Here is a 6,000-nt window from a genome sequence, read left to right as displayed (position 1 = left end):
TCCTCCCCTCTCTGGGGTCTGGGTGCTTGGGAAGCTCTCTAAAACAACACAACTTATTTACCACATTGGTGCTTGGATTTGTCATACACAAAGGCTTTGCCCACTTGTTGAAGATCAGCATTCTGGGGTCTGGGTGTAGGGGAAGAAGCTCTCCTAAAACAACACAATTCATTTTTAACCACATTTAACTTGGCATTTGTCAGTTAAGAACAAAGGCTTTGCCCACTTGTTGAAGATCAGCATTGAGAAAGAGGTGAGAGTGTTGTAGGGGAAGAACGCCGTCCCCATACATGAGTAGTGTATTATTCATTTGTATTTAACCTTTATTTAACTAGGCAAGTCAGTTAAGAACAAATTCTTATTTACAATGCCGGCCTACCCCATCCAAACCCTCCCCTAACCTAGACAATGACTGTCTACCCCATCCAAAACCTCCCCTAACCTAGACAATGACTGTCTACCCCATCCAAACCCTCCACTAACCTAGACAATGACTGTCTACCCCATCCATACCCTCCCCTAACCTAGACAATGACTGTCTACCCCATCCAAACCCTCCCTAACCTAGACAATGACTGTCTACCCCATCCATACCCTCCCTAACCTAGACAATGACTGTCTACCCCATCCATACCCTCCCCTAACCTAGACAATGATTGTCTACCCCATCCATACCCTCCCCTAACCTAGACAATGACTGTCTACCCCATCCATACCCTCCCCTAACCTAGACAATGACTGTCTACCCCATCCATACCCTCCCTAACCTAGACAATGACTGTCTACCCCATCCATACCCTCCCCTAACCTAGACAATGACTGTCTACCCCATCCAAACCCTCCCCTAACCTAGACAATGACTGTCTACCCCATCCATACCCTCCCCTAACCTAGACAATGACTGTCTACCCCATCCATACCCTCCCCTAACCTAGACAATGACTGTCTACCCCATCCATACCCTCCCCTAACCTAGACAATGCCGGTCTACCCCATCCATACCCTCCCCTAACCTAGACAATGACTGTCCCTACCCCATCCATACCCTCCCTAACCTAGACAATGCCGGCCTACCCCGGCCAAACCCTCCCTAACCTAGACAATGCCGGCTGGTCTTACTGGGCCGGTAGGAACTACCCCGGCCAAACCCTCCCCTAACCTAGACAATGCCGGCCTACCCCATCCAAACCCTCCCCTAACCTAGACAATGACGGCCTACCCCGACCAAACCCTCCCCTAACCTAGACAATGCTGGGCCAATTGTGCGCCTCCCTATGGGACTCCCAATCACAGCCGGTTGTGATACAGCCCGGGATCAAACCAGGGTCTGTAGTGACGTAGTAGTGACTGAGATCGCTGCGCCACTCGGGAGCCTCGAAAGTGTAAGCACGTTACTTTAAAGTAGCGTTTAAATATGAAAACAAATTGACAATACAACTTTCATATAACAGTTACATACCAATAAAAACAGACTAGCCTGCTGGTCTTACTGGGCCGGTAGGAACATTAGCCTGCTGGTCTTACTGGGCCGGTAGGAAATTAGCCTGCTGGTCTTAGCGGTAGGAACATTGCTGGTCTTACTGGGCCGGTAGGAACATTAGCCCTGGTCTTACTGGTCTTACTGCTGGTCTTACGGTAGGAACATTAGCCTGCTGGTCTTACTGGGCCGGTAGGAACATTAGCCTGCTGGTCTTACTGGGCCGGTAGAAAAATTAGCCTGCTGGTCTTACTGGGCCGGTAGGAACATTAGCCTGCTGGTCTTACTGGGCCGGTAGGAGCATGAGCTTGCTGGTCTTACTGGGCCGGTAGGAACATTCGCCTGCTGGTCTTACTGGGCCGGTAGGAACATTAGCCTGCTGGTCTTACTGGGCCGGTAGGAACATTAGCCTGCTGGTCTTACTGGGCCGGTAGGAAAATTAGCCTGCTGGTCTTACTGGGCCGGTAGGAACATTAGCCTGCTGGTCTTACTGGGCCGGTAGGAACATTAGCCTGCTGGTCTTACTGAGTGGATAGGAACATTAGCCTGCTGGTCTTACTGAGTGGATAGGAACATTAGCCTGCTGGTCTTACTGGGCCGGTAGGAACATTAGCCTGCTGGTCTTACTGAGTCTGTAGGAACATTAGCCTGCTGGTCTTACTGGGCCGGTAGGAACATTAGCCTGCTGGTCTTACTGGGCCGGTAGGAACATTAGCCTGCTGGTCTTACTGGGCCGGTAGGAACATTAGCCTGCTGGTCTTACTGGGCCGGTAGGGACATTAGTCTGCTGGTCTTACTGGGCCGGTAGGAACATTAGCCTGCTGGTCTTACTGGGCCGGTAGGAACATTAGCCTGCTGGTCTTAATGGGCCGGTAGGAACATTAGCCTGCTGGTCTTACTGGTCTTACTGGGCCGGTAGGAACATTAGCCTGCTGGTCTTACTGGGCCGGTAGGAACATTAGCCTGCTGGTCTTACTGGGCCGGTAGGAACATTAGCCTGCTGGTCTTACTGGGCCGGTAGGAACATTAGCCTGCCGGTCTTACTGGGCCGGTAGGAACATTAGCCTGCTGGTCTTACTGGGCCGGTAGGAACATTAGCCTGCTGGTCTTACTGGGCCGGTAGGAACATTAGCCTGCTGGTCTTACTGGGCCGGTAGGAGCATTAGCTTGCTGGTCTTACTGGGCCGGTAGGAAAACATTAGCTTGCTGGTCTTACTGGGCCGGTAGGAACATTAGCCTGCTGGTCTTACTGAGTGGATAGGAACATTAGCCTGCTGGTCTTACTGAGTGGATAGGAACATTAGCCTGCTGGTCTTACTGAGTGGATAGGAACATTAGCCTGCTGGTCTTACTGGGCCGGTAGGAACATTAGCCTGCTGGTCTTACTGAGTCTGTAGGAACATTAGCCTGCTGGTCTTACTGGGCCGGTAGGAACATTAGCCTGCTGGTCTTACTGGGCCGGTAGGAACATTAGCCTGCTGGTCTTACTGGGCCGGTAGGAACATTAGCCTGCTTGTCTTACTGGGCCGGTAGGAACATTAGCCTGCTGGTCTTACTTGTCCGGTAGGAACATTAGCCTGCTGGTCTTACTGGGCCGGTAGGAACATTAGCCTGCTGGTCTTACTGGGCCGGTAGGAACATTAGCCTGCTGGTCTTACTGGGCCGGTAGGAACATTAGCCTGCTGGTCTTACTGGGCCGGTAGGAACATTAGCCTGCTGGTCTTACTGGGCCGGTAGGAACATTAGCCTGCTGGTCTTACTGGGCCGGTAGGAACATTAGCCTGCTTGTCTTACTGGGCCGGTAGGAACATTAGCCTGCTGGTCTTACTTGTCCGGTAGGAACATTAGCCTGCTGGTCTTACTGGGCCGGTAGGAACATTAGCCTGCTGGTCTTACTGGGCCGGTAGGAACATTAGCCTGCTGGTCTTACTGGGCCGGTAGGAACATTAGCCTGCTGGTCTTACTGGGCCGGTTGGAACATTAGCCTGCTGGTCTTACTGGGCCGGTAGGAACATTAGCCTGCTGGTCTTACTGGGTCGTTAGGAACATTAGACCGAGCTATTGACTGTCTAGTTCTGTTTTCCCTGAGTAGCTCAAAGTACGGGTACAGGGGGTGCCTTGGGTCTAAAATTATTTTGTGAGCCTTGGAGGGCCCTGACCTTAAAGATCTCATCCAGGCCTTTCTGTTTGACTCCAAGTACCTTGCTTGCTGTGGTGATGATCCTTCTCAACATATTTCTCTGGCTGACAGTGGAATTGCCAAACCAACAAACAATACAACAAGTTTAAATACTCTCAATGAAAGATTTGTAAAAACAGAGTCAGTACCATTAACATTAAAAGATCCCAGCTGTTTGAGAATCTACTGGTTTAGGTGTACAGTTCTTGGTTCACAAATCCCTGTTCCATACCAGCCTTTGACTAAATCTAAAATGGTAATTGTTATATAATTAAATATACAGAGAAACAATACACAGTCAAAATAGATCACTAAAATCTATGATTTGAAACATCAAAATGTGTGAAAGTGCCAGTCAGCGGTATGAGTTTGTCACAGGGCAGCATTGTGTGAAACAGACAGAAGACACATAATAGTCCAACCCAGTGGACTGCTCAGTCTTCTACTAGGCTTTACCTCAGCAGTAGATTAGCTCCAAGTGACAGTCCCGAGGTTATTAACCACCAATCCTGCTAAACGTCCTCAGTCTAACGCACAACCTCCTTCCATTAACAAACTGCCCCCAGAATACTCACTATAACGTTACGATCAGAAGTAGTATAGACCACACACATACACATTTAGGCCATGTGTGTGTTTAAAATACTTTGAGGGATTGACTGCCTTACAGTCTACTCTCAATCACCCAGAAATGATCTGCGACGGGAACCTACTGCCCCCTGCTGTTACTTCAATGCAACTCCTGCTTCGATAATATTATTTTGGTTGGCTTGGATCTTCCCTTAACCAAATCCTTTATAAATAGTTTCAGAAAATATTATTTTGTGGTTTGCCCAAAAATTAGATATATTTTTTTACTTAAGTGTCTAATGCAGTCCCTATAGGACTTCACTATCTTACTATTCAAAGACAAGACCTAACTGAGGACAGAGAGCAACAACTCTTTAAAGGGCCTATCCGTAGTTGAAACAATAACAAAGCCTTCTCTCTCTCTCTCTCTCGGAGGACCTGAGCCCTAGGACCATGCCTCAGAACTACCTGGCCTGATGACTCCCTGCTGTCCCCAGTCCACCTGGCCGTGCTGCTGCTCCAGTTTCAACTGTTCTGCCTGCGGCTATGGAACCCTGACCTGTTCACCTAACGTGCTACCTGTCCCAGACCTGCTGTTTTCAACTCTCTAGAGACAGCAGGAGTGGTAGAGATACTCTGAATGATCGGCTATGAAAAGCCAACTGACATTTACTCCTGAGGTGCTGACCTGTTGCTCCCTTGACAACCACTGTGATTATTATTATTTGACCCTGTTGGACATTTATGAACATTTGAACATCTTGGCCATGTTCTGTTATAATCTCCATCCAGCACAGCCAGAAGAGGACTGGCCACCCCTCATAGCCTGGTTCCTCTCTGGGTTTCTTCCTAGGTTTCGGCCTTTCTAGGGAGTTTTTCCTAGCCACCATGCTTCTACACCTGCATTGCTTGCTGTTTGGGGTTTTATGCTGGGTTTCTCTACAGCACTTTGTGACATCAGCTGATGTAATGTATTATAAAATACATTTGATTGATTGATAAAATGCTGAGGGATGCAGCTGGAGAAATGTTGCCACTCAATTTCATAGAAAGAGCTATGGATGCAAATACAGTGGGGAGAACAAGTATTTGACACACTGCCGATTTTGCAGGTTTTCCTACTTACAAAGCATGTAGAGGTCTGTAATTTATCATAGGTACACTTCGACTGTGAGAGACAGAATCTAAAACAAAAATACAGAAAATAACATTGTATGATTTTTAAGTAATTCATTTGCATTTGATTGTAAGACATAAGTATTTGATACATCAGAAAAGCAGAACTTAATATTTGGTACAGAAACCCTTGTTTGCGATTACAGAAATCATACGTTTCCTGGAGCCAAGATCTCGTGATACATGGCCCCATCCATCCTCCCCTCAATACGGTGTAGTCGTCCGGTCCCCTTTGCAGAAAAGCATCCCCAAAGAATGATGTTTCCACCTCCATGCTTCACGGTTGGGATGTGTTCTTGGGGTTTTACTCATCCTTCTTCTTCCTCCAAACAGGGCGAGTGGAGTTTAGACCATAAAGCTCCATTTCTTCTCATCAGACCATATGACCTTCTCCCATTTCTCCTCTGAATCATCCAGATGGTCATTGGCAAACTTCAGACGGGCCTGGACATTCGCTGGCTTGAGCAGGGGGACCTTGCCTGTGCTGCAGGATTTTAATCCATGACGGTGTAGTGTGTTACTAATGGTTTTCTTTCAGACTGTGGTCCCAGCTCTCTTCAGGTCATTGACCAGGTCCTGTCGTGTAGTTCTGGGCTGA

The sequence above is a fragment of the Oncorhynchus gorbuscha genome, linkage group LG10 (genome assembly GCF_021184085.1).
Source record: "Oncorhynchus gorbuscha isolate QuinsamMale2020 ecotype Even-year linkage group LG10, OgorEven_v1.0, whole genome shotgun sequence".
In the NCBI taxonomy this organism is placed as follows: domain Eukaryota; kingdom Metazoa; phylum Chordata; class Actinopteri; order Salmoniformes; family Salmonidae; genus Oncorhynchus; species Oncorhynchus gorbuscha.
Note: the sequence above shows the minus strand (reverse complement) of the source record.